General features: G+C 46.4%; 3 non-coding genes across 3 annotated transcripts; all 3 read right to left on the bottom strand.

Moving 5' to 3' along the window:
• Positions 1-15,935: 15,935 nt before the first annotated feature.
• Positions 15,936-16,126, bottom strand: LOC147271778 (U2 spliceosomal RNA). Its single transcript, XR_015117383.1, has one exon. It is a non-coding gene; the product is annotated as a U2 spliceosomal RNA (small nuclear RNA).
• Positions 16,127-16,712: 586 nt separating this feature from the next.
• Positions 16,713-16,876, bottom strand: LOC147271777 (U1 spliceosomal RNA). The gene has a single exon (XR_015116952.1). It is a non-coding gene; the product is annotated as a U1 spliceosomal RNA (small nuclear RNA).
• Positions 16,877-17,651: 775 nt separating this feature from the next.
• Positions 17,652-17,842, bottom strand: LOC147271776 (U2 spliceosomal RNA). The gene has a single exon (XR_015117289.1). It is a non-coding gene; the product is annotated as a U2 spliceosomal RNA (small nuclear RNA).
• Between the last annotated feature and the right edge of the window lie 404 nt (positions 17,843-18,246).

Raw genomic sequence — 18,246 nt, 5'->3', positions numbered from 1 at the left:
AACAAATCCAAGCAAAGGACAAGGAACTCCAGCATTTTCCCTCCCTGATGACATCCACTCAGTTTTTAAATGTGAATGTGAAAGGTGAATGTGGTGCAGACGGTGCAGTTTGGCTGCAGGTCTTGGACAAGGCTCTGAGATGCTGGCTGCTCAACAAGAGAGAAGGGCTGGAGACCAGGAACTAGAAAGCTGAGGACTGCACTGTCCACACTCCTCTGAGACCTGCTTCCTTTCTTCAAGCGTCATCAAGACGTCCCAGCCTCAGATTTTCTGATTGGAGACAATGATGACCACAAGTACAACGGAAAAAAGAGAAGACAGAACAAACGCTAAATCCATCCAAATCCATTGATTGATTGATTGATTGATGCTGCAGTTCAAATGTGGAGTTTCAAACTCAGAGAACCACTGCCGTAAAACACAGAAGAGGAAGAAGAAGGATTTTTATCCATAACTGAGATAAAAATTGAAAAGTTCAAAATAACATGAAAAATGGCAAATAATGTGTTGTTGTTTGTTGCCTTCAATCATTGCAGGAACAACATGAGATGGAAAAACAACTCTTTCACCTATTTAAAGTAGAAAGATGTCTGTAGATAACATCCACTCCAAATAGTCAAACACAAGGGTGGTGATCAAGTAGAGCCTCTACATGGAAACAAAAGCACTGACGACTTCAAAAGAGGACAGAAAGTTTATTAAAAGACAAGTTTATAAGGACATTTAAAGGTGTGTAGACAGCTGTTTACACTTTAATTCAGCTGTAGAAGAAGAAGACCTTCACTGTGAAAACTCATCCTGTGTTACAGCCGCCCCTCCAGGACGGTCAGGGACCAACTTCAGTCCTGGTCCTGATACACCGGAAATCCAACCAGTTCCTCACATAGGAACCATGTATTTGTTAAAGCAGCGCTCGCTGTGTCTGTGTAGGAGCCAGTACTGAGCGTATACTGCATGTGTACTACTACTAAAGGTACTTCACCGGAGGCTCCAGCTGATATCCCATATGTCTCCATCAGCTGGATGACATCACTGATATCAGAGACTCCGCCCACTCATTTATTTTCACACATCTCAAAGACAATTCAGTGTTTGATCAGGATCAATACTTCATTATAAAGATCAGTACTTGGTGCCAAGTGGATCTTTGATGGTGACCTCAGAGAAATCAGATCAGCCCTCACACCCTCCTGTCCAATGGTGGCTCCATGATTTCAGCTTCATCCTGTCTCTGTCCTGCTGAGTTTTCTCCTCTCTTTGTCTCTGTTCCTGCAGTCACACTGGATAGTTCCTGTGTGAAGGGGACCAACAAAGTGGTGGTGGACGCGTTCTCCAGAGTTCCTTCAGTGTGGAAATTGATAGTGAACTGTTTTCCTGTCTCTGGTTCTCCTCTTGTCTTTTCCTAGCCTCCTACATCATTGCTTTCTGGGTGCACCGGTCAATGCGGTAGCTTGGGACAAGAGATGCTGGACCACCGGAGCAGCCACTGGTTCACCTCCTGATAGGTTTATCTCATCTGTACAGAACAATGGGTGATGTACATGGTTTGAGGGGGTTTGGTTAATCATCATTTTGGCTTTTAAAAAAAATGCATTTCAGGTACTTTGGTGCCGTGACTTGCTTCCGGACCCCTTTCTTGAGGGTGTGTGTGTGTGTGTGTGTGTGTGTGTGTGGGGGGGGGGGTATAAAGGTCCCGTGGTTGGTGCCTTTCATGCTGTTCCTTGTGTTGCAGCAGGTATCTGGAGGGTGGGGGGCTGTTCGTTCCTCCTAGTTGAAGCTCCTGGGCCCGGTGCTCTCTACATACAGAACCCGCCTTGCTGGCCGGGAGCCTCTCTTCCTCCTCATCCATTATGACTTCGACTTTCAGCAGACAACATCTCTTCTTTCCACCTCCCTTACACACATGCACACATGAACCCACACCACCAACTGTACTGACGATCACATCACATTGTTGTCTGAGTTCAATTTTGGTTCATCGTTGTGTTTTTTCATGAAATAAATTCATTTTTTGGCCGTCAACCTGCGTCTCCCACTCTTGTCACGCTTCAAAGCCACGTCTTGCAAAGGTGGTTTCTTCCCAGTGTGCATTCTCATGTGTCTTTTCAGATGTCCCTTTTCTGAGAATCTTTTACCACAAACTGAGCAGGGAAATGGTTTCTCCCCAGTATGAGTTCTCATGTGTTTTCAGATCTCCCTGAACTGAGAATCTTTTGCCACAAAGTGAGCAGGGATATGGTTTCTCCCCAGTGTGAGTTCTCGTGTCTTTTCAGATGCCCCTTTTCTGAAAATCTTGTGCCACAAACAGAGCAGGGAAATGGTTTCTCCCCAGTGTGTGTTCTCATGTGTCTATTCAGATATCCCTTTTCTGAAAACCTTCCGCCACAAACTGAGCAGGGAAATGGTTTCTCCCCAGTGTGTGTTCTCATGTGTGTTTTCAGATCTCCCTTAACTGAAAATCTTGTGCCACAAACTGAGCAGGGATATGGTTTCTCCCCTGTGTGCATTCTCATGTGTGATTCTAGATGTTCCTTAACTGAGAATCTTGTGCCACAAACTGAGCATGGGAATGGTTTCTCCCCAGTGTGCGTTCTCATGTGTCTTTTCAGATGCCCCTTTTCTGAAAATCTTGTGCCACAAACTGAGCAGGGGAATGGTTTCTCCCCTGTGTGTGTTCTCATGTGTCTTTTCAGATATCCCTTTTCTGAAAACCTTCCTCCACAAACTGAGCATGGGAACAGTTTCTCCCCAGTGTGTGTTCTCATGTGTACATCCAAACTCCTTCTGTTTCGAAAACCTTTACTGCATGTTGAGCACCTAAAAGGACGCTCATCCTCACTGACTTCAGGCTCAGCTTCAGAAGAGTCTGACATCTGGTCTTCAGTCTGGGGTTGTACAAGTGGATCTGGATCTACCTTGCTGGCTGGTTCTGGTTCTCCACTCTCTTCTCCATCAGCTTCTGTTTTCAGAGGATGAACTGGGCTGCTGCTCAGAGACTCTTCTTTCAAGTTCTCCTCAGTGAGACTCTGGTGAAGCTGTGGGAACTGAGGTTTCTCTTTGTTCCCTTCACTCTATACAGGGACCAGAGTGAAGGGGAACGTGGTGATATCAGCCTCCTCCTGCCCTTGAAGCTGCCCTCCCTCCTCACTGATCCTGAGCTCCTCCCACTCCTCTTTAATGTGGGGGGGCTCTGGGTCCTGCAGCTCAGGGGGAACCTCTTCTTTAATCACCAGCAGCTGCTCCACATCTGCAGGACACAAACAGCAACATCAGAAATCTCTTCATTTGACTCTGAAACAGCGGAGCAACAGACAGAAACAGAAATCAACTCAATGAAAAGAGACGTCCTGCTACTGACGACCAGTCAGCAAACTGGGAACAGAAACGCTGGCTTCAGATGCTTGGATCAACGTTGTGTCACCCAGGTCAAAGGTCATAGGTCCCCTCTGCTGAATGGGTTTGGTCCATTCATGATCACATCTGCTAGTCAGAATGTTCATTTCTAGAATGAGACCCTGTAGGAGAATGAAAGTTCAGTCCCTAGAACCAGAGGGAACCTGTACTGAAGCTAAACATGTCAGCCCACCTCCACTCACAGCCAGGGAGGTGCTGGCCACTGGGAGAAGTGGAATGATTCCCTAATGGCCGGTCCAGCCCAGGCCAACCGGGCAGTGGAGAAAAAAAGGTTGTTTTTAATGGGCTGATATAATTTCCAGTGTACAGGATCATCTTTTAACAAGGTAGCACCGTAGCAGCCTCCAGAAGAACGACACAAGGACACCAACATGCACAGCATGCTGGGCCAGCCTGTCACACACGACTCAGTTAGCAGGAGTTAGCAACACAGTGTGAATGTCCCCTCAGCTTGGTCTTGTCTTGGTTCAGTTCAATGGTAACATGCTTTTGATGCCTGTCAATGGGAGTGTTCTTAACATTGACCTCTGACAATGACTCACACCTCAAGTCTCCTAAAATGATCTCGCTGGCGCGCGGCTGAGGGCCTCAGTAGTTGAACTTCCTGGACTGAATTAGGGGCCCAGCACGTCCCTGCACACCCACGTACAGTCAGCCAAGGTCCAAGATAAGAACAATCTGGGAATGACCATCCCTTCCTGGTAGATCATCAAGCCAAACACACACACACACACACACACACACACACACACACACACACACACACACACACACACACAGCCTGTCTTCAGTATAAAGCTGTGTTCTGTCTCGTTGGAAGACATCTCTGACTGTGTTGTTAGCAGGGCTGCTGTGAATCAAGAGGTTCTCCATCCATACCTGAGTCTCCATCACTGATTCCTCTCCTCCACCTCTTTTTGACACAACAATCCTGACAGTGACAGTCTGGGTTGGAGCTGAGCAAAGTTGGATCTGGACTCTGGATCTGGACTGAAACTGCATTAAAATGATCAACAGAGCTTCACTGGTGTCTGCAGGAGTTCTACCTTTGTAGTTTGTCCACTGAAGAACAGGGACCTCCCCACCAGAGAGGTGCAGGGCAAAGGAAAGGAAAACTCCAACCAGAATGAACGCTGCACTAAAAACTGCCCTCCATTTCTTGAGGGGAACGTTGGGTCTTCCTCAGGCAAACGGCAGTCAGCAGTGGCTCAACATCTGAACTGAGCCCAGACCTGGTCAGCTGATCATTCACCAGCTCAGCCCCTCCCACTCATGACAAAGACAATGACAATGTTAAGGGTCATGGGGGGTGGAGCCTATCCCAGCATCTACGGGTGAGAGGCAGGGTTCACCCTGGACAGGTCCCCAGTCCATCACAGGACCAAGACATAGAGACAGACAACCATTCACACTCACAGTCACACCTACGGTCAATTTAGAGTATCAATCAGCCTCGTCCCCTCTTGATGTCTTTGGACTGTGGGAGGAAGCTGGAGTACCAGAGAGAAACCACACAGGAACAGGGAGAACATGCAGACTCCACACAAGAAGATACTGCACCCGAGCCGGGACTTGAGCCCAGAAACTTCTTGCTGTGAGGCCACACTGCTGACCACTGCACCACCGTGCAGCCCCCTTGAAACATGATGATGTTATTATTTATGTCTTTAATGCACCCAAACCTTTATTTTTCTAGGGTTTTGAGAGGTTCTGGGTCATGAATCAAAATTTAAATGGACACAAATGTCCTGCAGGGTCACTGGGGCCGCACGTTTCATGTTCTCAACAGATTAGAACTGTAGAGTGTGTGTGGTGTGTTTGTCAGGAGCTTTCAAGAACAAAGTTGTTGACACACAAAAGAAAGAAACATGTCAAAGTTTGTTCAGTTTATGAGTTCAACTGAAAATTAGTTGCAGAGTGATGACAAAAATGGAGAAATCCTCCTCTTCATTACTCAGTCAAAACCACTGACACACACACACACACACACACACACACACACACACACACACATAGTTTGTGTCTGTGAGAAGATAAAAAACCTACTATGCTTCAATACATATAAATTGTTGAGTATCAATCCTCTACTAAGTGTGAGTGTAGTTGTTGTGGCCGAGTGGTGAAGGCGATGGACTAGAAATCCATTGGGGTCTCCCTGCTCAGGTTCCAGTCCTGCCAACAACGTTAAACTGCTGTTCCAGAGGAGACAACACCTGCTCCTACTGTAGGTCCATGTGTCAAAGGTTTTCTTTCAAGGGCTGCAGCAGCTGATGATGAGGGAGAGAGAGAGGATTGGTAGCATGTTGTCTTGTCTCCACCATTCTGGTGTTGACCAGATACTCCAGTGGGGGTGAAGCTGGTGGGACGGTTCCAAGTGACCATTTCTCTACAGAAAGTGATCAGGACTCCTCATCCTCACAGGGACCAAAGACAAAGTAATTTGTGTTTTAGAGTTTAGGTCTGAGTTGAGTTTAGGTTCAGATTAGGGATTAGACATCCTTTGGTGAGGATTAGGATTAAGGTGAAACTGTACATGAAATGGAAATTAATGTCCTAACTAGGATAGCTGTGCAAACCTGTGTGTGTGTGTGTGAGTGTGTGTGTGTGTGTGTGTGTGTGTGTGTGTGTGTGAGCGTGTGTGTGTGTGTGTGTTTACATGCAGACTTTCTCTTGTGACAGCTGATTTGGTTTGGAATCCATCTTAGTCAGGAAATTTGGAGAAAATTCTATCATGTCGTTATTTTGATTTACAACACTGCAAAAATAAGTAAAATCATCTCCCCTCCAAAAAGCCTCCTCTCCAACTTTGTACTCAAGTTGTCTCCTCATCAGGCACCACAGGATCCAGCAGGTTCAGTTAAAACAGTCATTAGAGATTGAAAAAATGTCCATCAAACACAAAATTATAGGTTTCTAATTTTATTTGATGTTGACCCATTTTGTCCATTTAACATCAGGACTGCTCCCAGATCAGCTCCATGACCTCATCCCTGCACCAGAGTACCGCCCAAGTTCATCAAGGACAGCAAACATGAGAGGGTCTAGATTCACCTCCATCTTTGGAGGCTGTTGAATTTCCTCCTGAGGACCATCAGGCTATTTCCTTACTTTGCTGTGACCCAACAGCAGACAGCAACAAGGACTGTGGTGCACTTGGTGATTGGATGCACTGAAGTCACGTGACTGAAGTCATCCAGTCACGTGACTGAAGTCATCCAGTCACGTGACTGAAGTCAGCCATTCATGTCAGTGATGTCACTCTGCAGGACTGTCACTGCCGTCTCATTCTAGAAAAGAATCCAGACTCCACCTGTGGCTCCATGATAACTGATGGACCTCTGGTTGGAGGCTGGACGATGATGTTTGGTCTGGGGGGGTTAAGATGGTGGGGCTGTTTCAGTTCTAGTGCTGAAGGCTTTCACCATGACAGTCAGACTCTCCTCTGTCCTTCATGGTCCCTCAAATGTGCAGTGTGGACCTCACACACTGAATTTAGCCTGAAAACTCTTCATGAACAGCAGGAGACTCAGAGTCTCTGTGGCGCTCGGCTGTTAACAGAGAGGCTGGTGGTTGGAGCCCCCCAGGGACCAGGACCAGGCTCTACTGGTGCTGAGGACTCTGTTGATCAGCTGCTGAGTTGCTACTTGATGTCAACATTGGTCTGTTTCATCCTGAGTAGTTTGATCCTAGCAGAGTCGCTGCATCGATGATCTGAATGTGGACGGACAGACTGACCCTCCACAGCAGACGCCTGTCACAGATCTCTGGATGAGACACTTTGAGGTAAAGCCAGGTTCTGCCAGTCCCACTCACATGTTTCAATCACATGTTCAGAGATGGGTTTGTTGTTCCTGAATCCATTTCTTATTTTCTGATCACCTTGTGGATTGTTCATCATTCTCCTCATCACCATACTTTAGGTTGCAGTACGAACACCTGAGTTAGTCTGGGGTTGCAGGAATCATACAGCATCCAAATAATAGCAGGTTGAAACATTTATTTAAAAGAGTTTAACATGGTTACACACACACACACACACACACACACACACACACGTTTCCAGTCATGTCATTGTGGGTTCATTTCATCAAGGCTCACAAACGGGGGAGGGTAACTTCACACACTCGTACGTTTCAGGTCTGACCTGAGTGGGGTCCTTCCACGTGGTTCTGACTCAAGGTGTTTCTATGACACTGTGGCAACACCTGGCATCAGCTCAACTTTGACTTTTACACTTCTAACTGTACGCTGTGTGAGCTGTTCCATGTTTTAAAGCCATATTTCCAGTGTGGCCCACTGCAAATCTTTGGAATGGCTCATGCCAGTTGCTGACGCCTCAGAACGACTGTGCTGTGATCTCAGTTTGAAGTTCTGTGCCATTGGAGAACCTGTCTTACCACGAGGTCACCTTGTTAGCCTGTGAATGTCTCCACCTACAGCGATGACTTCTGTCAGCTCCAAGTGTCTTCTTGTTTGGCATCTGAATTTCAGGTGAGAGACCCTCTGACTCCTGCAGCAGCAGTAGAGACAGAGGAGCCCTGAAGCTCAGAGGTTCCATGAGGGATCAAAGCCAGACGAGACGGCCGCAAAGGTAGCAGGACATTGTGGACTCAGTCGTCACCGCTAATCTGTGTTGACAGTATTTAATGACATTCTGCTGCCAAAAACAGATCATGATTCTATACATTTGAGAGGCCTCACAGTTCAAGTTTCAGGTCTGTATCCACTGGAGAGGCCAATGAGAGCAAAAGAGCAGCAGGGTCAAAGGTCAACAGGCCTCGTGTCTCAGCCAGGCCTCAAAGGGTTAAGTGAGCCTTTTGGAGCTCCTTTGAAAAAAGGCCTGACACCAATCTTGTTCAGGACCAACATGAAGAAGGATCTTTGGAACATTTTCACATCTTTAAGACGGCCTTGACTCCTTTTTATAGCAGGAGTCACTGAACAGCACAAAGCTGCTATTGCAGCCATCAGGCCTCATTTCTGATCAGTTATTATTGTTGAAACAAAGCTGAATATCAATTATTGATTTTTATTGTCATCATTTTGAACACCTGATGAGAGAAACACAATAAAAACATTTGAAAAGGAAGGATCAGAGTGTTGTTGTACTGCAATACTACAGTACAGCATCAGAGACACTCAGTTATTGATTGCCTGAATGATTGATTTACCCAGAAGAGGAACAGCTTTGTTGGAGCAGTAAAAATACACACATCAGAACGACAAAGTTACATTGGAAAAGAAACTACATGACATTACCAGCACAACATCTGAAGAACAGTTAGGATCAATTTAACTGGCCAGATAGTTAGGATTTCTTTAATGATATCCTTGATGAACCCAGACATCAGAGTGGTTTGTTCCCCTCAATCATAAATCTGTAAATACAGCGTGAAGTGATGGAACTAAAAGGCCACCTCTGAGTGCAGGAGTGAGCCTCTGTGACGGATGTGACGTCAGCAGACCGCCATTAGTTTGAGTCATTGTTTATATTCTTAATGCTGATTGGTCGATCTATAATGGTGACAAATGGACTTTGTAGGTAGAATAAACATCCAGAAATTAAATGAATTTGTAGATTGTCTTATTAATCAAAAGATGAAGTATTAAAAATATTTGTTTTTTTTCCTCGGAGTGAGCGATAACTACCGGATTTTCTCACAGAAGACAAAACAAACAAACAAACAAACCAAAGATTATACACAAGAACTGAGCAAAGATTATGAAAACAAAATGCATATTTCTCGCTAGAAATGTCATCAGAATGCTTTATTAAATCAAAATTATCTTGGAAGAAGGCACTTTCCTCCGAAAATGACAGGAGCGGCGGCCATGTTTTTGTTTTGAGAGGCCCGCATGAAAGAGTCACATGAGGGAAGGGGGTATGGGGTCATGGGGGGTCCAGATCCAGACACTAAAACTACAAGTAGAAACAAGAAGAAATACTAAAATCTTTGGAAAGATACTACAAGGTTGTATACACATTATTATATACACTACTATTCTCATTGACTCCTAAAGAGGGACAGGAAACATTAGAATGTGGATCAGATCAGCTGATTTCAGTGTTGAGTCCATCCCTCCATCCACTTTCTGTTCTTATCCTTTAAGGGTCATGGGGGGGGGGGGGGGGGCGATCCCAGGTGACATTGTTCAAGAGGCAGGGTTCACCCTGGACAGGTCACCAGTCCATCAGGAGAAATGAGGTGGTCGGTATCATGCAACCTAAACTAAAACATTAGTCAGGTCAAATTCAGTTTAAAGCAAGAGTCTCCAGATCAAAGTCAGAATTCCTGATGATGTCATCAGGGCTTTGACAGTAGCTAGAATTCTGTCTTTGATCTCAGGAGGACATGAAAGAAACACAATTGAGGAAAGTAGAAGAGAGCTTGGCAGCATGATGGTGCAGTGGTGAGCACTGTGGCCTCACAGCAAGAAGGTTCTGGGTTTGAGTCCAGGCTCGGGTGGGGAATCTTTCTGTGTAGAGCCTGCATGTTCTCCCCATGAATGCGTGGGTTCTCTCTGGTACTCCGGCTCCTTCCCACTGTCCAAAGACATGTAATTGGGGACGAGGCTGATTGGACACTCTAAATTGACCGTAGGTATGAATGTGAATGTGAATGGTTGTTCGTCTCTGTATGTTGACCCTGTGATGGACTGGTGACCTGTCCAGGGTGAACCCCGCCTCTGGCCCGTAGATGCTGGGATAGGCTCCACCCCCCCTCCACCATCAATGTAGGTGTTTTGTTAATTGCATGCCACATGAAATTATTATTGGTCACTTTTCTAGCAACTGTCTCACAGTGGCGAGACAAGAACACTTCTACTTTTGATGATGACAGTTTGTTCAACACTAAGCTTCATCCAGTACCATGTTGTCAAACACTGGAACCTCCACAGCACCTGAACAGGGACTTGAACCCTGGACCCTCAGATTAAAAGTCTGATGCTCTACCGTCTGAGCTCCTCAGGCTCTTTCTACAGCATTGAGACAGGAACAGAAACACCTGTGAAGGTCAAACTGATGCTTTCTTGACTTGTTCAGTCCTCCATGTTAAAGTCCACCAGGCTTTTGATTGGCTCTGATTCTCTGTGGCAAAATCCAACAAGAGGCTCCAAAAATGTCCTGAATGTCACAAGAATGCACAGGACAAGATGTTAGTTTCCTTCATGTCTGCAGTTCCTCCACTGGAAAGTAAAGTCAATGCTGCTCCTCTGCTGAAACCTGGGATCGGACCAGGGACCTTTAGATCTTCAGTGTAAGGCTCTCCCAACTGAGCTGGTTCAGTTCTGAGTGAGGGCCCTGCTTCTCTCATTTATAATCTCTTCCACTCTCACTGGACCTTAGAGAGGATTGGAGCTTCTGAAGTCCTGACACATTGAACAGTTCTCCAGGACCATTTTTGACGGATGTCTGGATCACACCAGCCTTTTTTGTTTGTCTTCTTGCACCACCGTGCCGCCCCTACTAGTCGTCTACATATCAGTGTTCTCAGTATTGCACGAACATTCACATCAGTATTGTGCTAATATTTTATTTCCTGGCTCTTCAATCCTCCTATTATGAAGTTGATTGCTTCAGCGACCAGGAGACGTTATCATTGGCAGCTAGTTTACTATTATTGCTGCTGCTGTTGTTGGTTGTGTGTCTGTCTTCCATCCCCCTGTCCCTCTGTCTTTCTCTCTGCTTGTCTTGCACCCTCATCTTGTTCACATCTTTTTGTCATTCCCTCCCTCCTTTCTCTCTTTCTTTTGTCTTTCCTTCTCTATATTTGTCTTCTGCTGTCTGTCCTGTCCTGCTCTCTTTCAACAACCAACCAGTCAAAGCAGACGTCCGGTTAAAAAAATATGATAAAAGAACTCTTGGTTTGATTTGGCTTGAGACATGAAGAAGATAGGATTGTTTTCCTTTCATTTTAGAAGCTTTTCCAGATTCATGAAAAGATCATCAATCAGTGCCGTATTTCAGACAGACTTCTGGTCCGTGAGGACGAGGAATCCAGCACAGATCCACAGAACTCCAACTGCCATCTTTGATGGTTCCTTTACATCTGTAGGGTGGAGAGATCCTCCTGAGTCTGGCTTGGAATGTTTGTCTGTGGATGTGTTGGCCCTGTGATGGACTGGTGACCTGTCCAGGGTGAACACGGCCTGTCGCCCAAAAGCTGCTGGGATAGGCTCCACCCCCTCATGACCCTGAACAGGATAAGCAGAAGACAATGGACAGAAGTCCTGACACATTGAACAGTTCTCCAGGACCATTTTTGATGGATGTCTGGATCACACCAGCCTTTTTTGTTTGTCTTCTTCCAGTTGCCTCAACATTGTGTGAGCCAATAATTCCACATCTGTACCAGACACACCTCTGGTTGGTGGGTTGATGGATCTTTCTGTTCTAACAGTGTCTTTTATCTTGCTTTTATCTTTTCTTTGTATCTGCATTCTGTGGTGCACGGTGGCTCTGGAAGAGCGCTCTAACTATTGTCACTGTACCCCCCCCCCCCACAACGAAAATAAAAGATTCTGATTCCGATTCTGACACACACACACACACACACACACACACACACACACACGTGTATCAACATGATGTTCCGAATGTTTCACTGTCTGTGGTTGTCCAGCTCTCCTTGCCTCTTCACTGTCATTGTCAGAACTCGGAGCAGTCTTCCTCTCCAGGTGATGTCTCTGAGTGATGATGATTGCTGTCTGTTCAACCAGCTTCATTTGTTGATATCTGAGAAGGACTGAAGACAGCAAAGTGTGCTGATTGGCCAACAACCCCTCACAGGTCAAAGGTAACTGCTCTGAGGCGGACCAGTTTACTGTAACAGTGGTGGCACCATCCACTGCTGGCGCTCTCTTCAGTGCTTCTTGTTTCTGCCCTTTGTGTGTGAGCTCCTAGAGCAGCTGGTCCGGCTCCCCCCCTTTTCTTTTCTATTCCTCTAATTTATTTTTTGATTTTCTATTTTTGTAATTCATCATCGATCTCGGCTCACGGTCGCTACACTCTTGACCTCCTGTGAGCCTTGAAGAGAGAGAAGCCACCTTTGTGTCGGAGAAGAGCAGCTTAGTCCAGGCAGCCAGCAGCCTGAGACCAGAGGGTAGCCAATCAACGCGCTTCCCTTCTTCATCGAGCGAATCTCAGCGGGAGCCACGGTCGGCGAGGTGGAGGCTTTGGAGGCGGTCCTCCCACCAGTTCGTTGGAGAGGCGTCGTACATCGATGGGAGAATCCAGCTGAGAACGTAAGCCGGTTACGTTGGTTTTCACCGATTCAGGCCTGGACTCCTGTCTCGCTGCCACACTCCGCCTGACTCCGTAGAGCTGGTCAGCCTCCACTCAGTCTTCTTCATTTGGTTGGAGGTCACTATCGTTCATCCTACACACCTTTCCACCTGCCTCTTAGCCGTCTACTTGAAGCTCAGATAAATCCAGGCTAATTCATACCTGCTACTCAATATGGGCCTTAATTACTCTGCTGGAATTATCACTCTGTCTTAAGGGTTTTCTTAATTGTATTAAATCCTCTTTAATTTCCAAGAAGTCTTCCAACTCACTCATTCATGCAAGCCACTGATCCACAAGACCTCATTGATGAGCTTCAACCTGAGACTGATTGTTTCTCATTGGACGAGACACCCATTCAATGAGACTCATTGTCAGTCCATTGAAATCTACTGGTGTTCCTGGTGAGTTGATTTAACAACATGAGCTGACAGAATCTACGTTCAGGTAGGAACCACCACATCCAGGGGTCTGGACCTTTGAGCAGGCAGAGCCATCAAAGTAGCAGACTAAGCTAGCAGACATTAGCATTGAGAAGAAACTGATACCTGAGCCTACTTTTGGGTCTGGTCAGGTGATGACACAATAATATGACATCATTGTCAGACTGACGCCTGCTCAACACTGACCAAACGCCGCCCTATTGCATTGTGGGAAATTTCTGCTTGGCTCGCGTCCATCAAAACACACAAAGAAATTTCTCCAGAATCAGGATTGACAGTGGATACAATTGATTCCACACTGGTTTTTCATTCTGAGTCGGGTGCAGGTGTGGAATTTCAGACAAAGTCTGTGTTTGTGTTGTTTATTCAGTGATTTTTCTTACAATTCCCAATCAAAGCCCCACATTGCTAATGAACTCAAAATGATGCTAACAGTAATGTAGTGATAGTTGCTAATAAACTAAGTGATGCTGACAGTCATGTGGTTAGAGTTTCGATTAACCTCAAAGTGATGCTGACAGTCATGTAGTAAGAGTTGCTTCGAACCTCAAAGTAATGCGACAGTGATTTCAGAAGAATTGCTAATGATCTCAAAATGATGCGACAGTGATGTCGTAAGAATTGCTAATAAACTCAAAACGATGCAAACAGGAATGTAGTGATAGTTGCTAATAAACTCAGTGATGCTTACAGTAATGTAGTAAGAGTTGCTAAAAACCACAAAATAATGCGACTGTGATGTCGGAAGAATTGCTCATGATCTCAAAATGATGCGACGGTAATCTAGTAAGAGCTGCTAATAAATTCAAAATGATGCTAACAGTAATGTAGTGAAAGTTTCGAATAACCTCAAAGTGATGCTGACAGTCATGTGGTTAGAGTTTCGAGTAACCTAAAAATGATGCGGACAGTAATGTATTAAGAGTTGCTAATAACCTCAAAATAATGCGACAGTGATTTCAGAAGAATTGCTAATGAACTCAAAATGATGCTAACAGTAATGTAGTGATAGTTGCTAATAAACTCAGTGATACTTACAATAATGTAGTAAGTGTTTCGAACTCCCTCAAAATGATGCTGACAGTCATGTAGTAAGAGTTGCTACGAAACTCAAAATAATGCGACAGTGATGTCGGAAGAGTTGCTAATGAACTCAAAATGATGCTACAGTGATGTAGTAAGAGATGCTAAAAAACTAAAAATGATGCTGACGGTAATGTAGGAAGAGTTGAAACTAACGTTAAAATGATGCTACACTGATGTCATAAGAATTAATAATAAACTCAAAATGATGCTAACAGTAATGTAGTAAGTGTTTCGAACTACCTCAAAGTGATGCTGACAGTCATGTAGTAAGAGTTGCTACGAACCTCAAAATAATGCGACAGTGATGTTGGAAGAATTGCTAAAGATCTCAAAATGATGCTAACTGTAATGGAATGAAAGTTTCGAATGGCCTCAAAGTGATGCTGACAGTCAAATAGTAAGAGTTGCTACAAAACTCAAAATAATGCGACAGCGATGTCGGAAGAATTGCTAATGAACTCAAACTGATGCTGACGGAAATCTAGTAAGAGCTGCTAATGATCTCAAAATGATGCTACAGTGATGTCGTAAGAATTGCTAATGAACTCAAAATAATGCCAACAGTAATGTCGCGATAGTTGCTAATAAACTCAGTGATGCTTACAGTAATGTAGTAAGTGTTGCTACGAACCTCAAAATAATGCGACAGTAATGTAGTAAGAGTTGCTACGAACCTCAAAATAATGCGACAGTGATGTCGGAAGAACTGCTAAGGAACTCAAAATGATGCTAACTATAATGTAGTGAAAGTTTCGAATAACCTCAAAGTGATGCTGACAGTCACCTGGTTAGAGTTGCGAGTAACCTAAAAATGATGCTGAGAGTAATGTAGTAAGAGTTGCTAATAACCTCAAAATAATGCTACAGTGATGTCGTAAGAATTGCGAATGAATTCAAGAATGATGCTGACAGTAATGTAGTGATAGTTGCTAATAAACTCAAAATGATGCTAACAGTAATGTAGTGATAGTTGCTAATAAACTCAAAGTGATGCTGACAGTAATTTATTAAGAGTTGCTACAAACCTTAAAATAATGACACAGTAATGTAGTAAGAGTTGCTATGAAACTAAAAATAATGCGACAGTGATGTAAGAAGAATTGCTAATGATCTCAAAATGATGCGACAGTGATGTTGTAAGAATTGAGAGTCCGGGTTTTCCAAGTTGATCTCCTCCCACGCATGAATTCTCTGGCAATCTCCGTCCGCTTTCACCCTTGGATGGAGCGTCGCGACCATGAGAGCTGTCAACGCAAGCGGCCCAATTCCGAAAGACTGAAGGCAGCAAGCTGGGGTTTCACATTTCAACATCAAGTTCACAACCCATCTCTGGGCAAAACAGGCACATTGAAGGTTCAGGTCTTTCAGAGTGCATTCCAAAGCCTTTTGGGAAAGGCTCCGAGAGCAGTGCCGTCAGCGGACCTCCATCCTTATCTGGAGTGCAAACGGAGCCACAACTTGACGCCCAGCGGCAGCGCGGGCGGAAATCCAGCCCCGGCCTCATGTGCAGCACTCGAGAGTTGGCCTGAAGAGCACGGGATTTGCTCCTGACAAAAGGGGAGGGGCCCGCACTGTTCCTGGAAGGCCATTGCGGCCGCAGGCTGAGGAAAAGCTGCAGTGCAGGAGGAGAACCCTGGTCCGGCTTTGGGTGGAGCAGGTGAGCGAGTGCCTGGCGGAGGCTTGTTTTATTTCCGACGAGAAATGCGGGGCATTGCACCACTCCTGGAAACACTGCAATACCAGGTTGATGTGTGGAAAGGACGGAGCAAGCTCCCGTTCCATCTCCCTGTTCCAAAAAGCAATTTAATATATGGTTCCCGGATAGGGAACGTACCAGATATTAAACTGATAAGAACAGATACTACACTTGATCTTAGCCAAAAGGCCGAGAAGCGATGCCTGTCAGCCACCCGACGTGAGAGCCAGCACCCCCAGTACAGCCAATCCCGGCCGCGGCTGTGGGCAGGAACTGCAACATTTTGGGTGGCGACACAAAATGCAGTGCCATAAACACTACATCTGGCACACTGGTTGTCCCCACTGCTATCCAAAGCAAAGGCAATCGGTGCCTTCACCCTGCTATGCTAGTGGGGCGACTCAAAGTAAAACAAAGCGGTGTTCAAAGCCACAAGCCAGCGACTCATCCTGGAGTCAGGGTTTTCCAAGTTGATCTCCTCCCACGCATGAATTCTCTGGTATCATTCCACTTACTGCGAAGACGAGCCGTGGATGTATTGTCCTGAGCCCAGGGCTTGTCAGATACCATGACCCTCAACTAAATGTGGCAGAAACCCTGCCCTCTTCATTTAGGGCTGGAATGTGTGAGAGACACTGGGAGCTCATCGAGGCTACGTCCTCCGCGGTCTCCTCAGGCTGGCCAGCACAAGAGGAGACCGCCAACTGGCCGGGACAGGCGGTCACCGTTGTTGTTGTTGCCGCCGTGGTAGGCCTTTCTTTCTTTCTTTCCTTTTTTCACACGATCACAGGGGAGAGCGCGGACGCAGTCCCCCACTGTCAGAAATTATGCAGTTGAGATTCCCACATTTGGGGAATTCACCAGGGTCAGCACAGCCCCAGTGCAATGGCTGAGCCTCACCCGGGTAGAACCACCTTGCTGATCATGGTATCTCCCCTGCCAGGTAAGTATGACTCGCTGAGCTTAGGAACAGACATGAGCTCCAGGGACACAGCCTTCTGACTGACAGGCAGGGAGGCCGACACAGCGCCTGATCTTTCCTACCTTGTGCCAATCTGCTGCGTTCGCAGCCCCCTTTGTTTCTCACAACGATGCCGGATGTCGGATATCCCAAGCCCGGGAAGCTCGACCGATGCCGTTTTCAAGGCTCACCTTCTCGCTGGGGGCACCAGCGTGGCCTCTAACCGCATGCATCGTGCCCCGCAGTAAAAAAAACAATCTCCGTCCGCTTTCACCCTTGGATGGAGCGTCGCGACCATGAGAGCTGTCAACGCAAGCGGCCCAATTCCGAAAGACTGAAGGCAGCAAGCTGGGGTTTCACATTTCAACATCAAGTTCACAACCCATCTCTGGGCAAAACAGGCACATTGAAGGTTCAGGTCTTTCAGAGTGCATTCCAAAGCCTTTTGGGAAAGGCTCCGAGAGCAGTGCCGTCAGCGGACCTCCATCCTTATCTGGAGTGCAAACGGAGCCACAACTTGACGCCCAGCGGCAGCGCGGGCGGAAATCCAGCCCCGGCCTCATGTGCAGCACTCGAGAGTTGGCCTGAAGAGCACGGGATTTGCTCCTGACAAAAGGGGAGGGGCCCGCACTGTTCCTGGAAGGCCATTGCGGCCGCAGGCTGAGGAAAGGCTGCAGTGCAGGAGGAGAACCCTGGTCCGGCCTTGGGTGGAGCAGGTGAGCGAGTGCCTGGCGGAGGCTTGTTTTATTTCCGACGAGAAATGCGGTGCATCGCACCACTCCTGGAAACACTGCAATACCAGGTTGATGCGTGGAAAGGACGGAGCAAGCTCCCGTTCCATCTCCCTGTTCCAAAAAGCAATTTAATATATGGTTCCCGGATAGGGAACGTACCAGATATTAAACTGATAAGAACAGATACTACACTTGATCTTAGCCAAAAGGCCGAGAAGCGATGCCTGTCAGCCACCCGACGTGAGAGCCAGCACCCCCAGTACAGCCAATCCCGGCCGCGGCTGTGGGCAGGAACTGCAACATTTTGGGTGGCGACACAAAATGCAGTGCCATAAACACTACATCTGGCACACTGGTTGTCCCCACTGCTATCCAAAGCAAAGGCAATCGGTGCCTTCATCCTGCTATGCTCGTGGGGCGACTCAAAGTAAAACAAAGCGGTGTTCAAAGCCACAAGCCAGCGACTCATCCTGGAGTCGGGGTTTTCCAAGTTGATCTCCTCCCACGCATGAATTCTCTGGTATCATTCCACTTACTGCGAAGACGAGCCGTGGATGTATTGTCCTGAGCCCAGGGCTTGTCAGATACCATGACCCTCAACTAAATGTGGCAGAAACCCTGCCCTC

The sequence above is a fragment of the Aulostomus chinensis genome, chromosome 1 (genome assembly GCF_037954235.1).
Source record: "Aulostomus chinensis isolate RoL2024-O1b breed Wild chromosome 1, RoL_Achi_v1.0, whole genome shotgun sequence".
Classification (NCBI taxonomy): Eukaryota; Metazoa; Chordata; class Actinopteri; order Syngnathiformes; family Aulostomidae; genus Aulostomus; species Aulostomus chinensis.
Note: the sequence above shows the minus strand (reverse complement) of the source record. Positions and strands in the feature narration are given on the sequence as shown.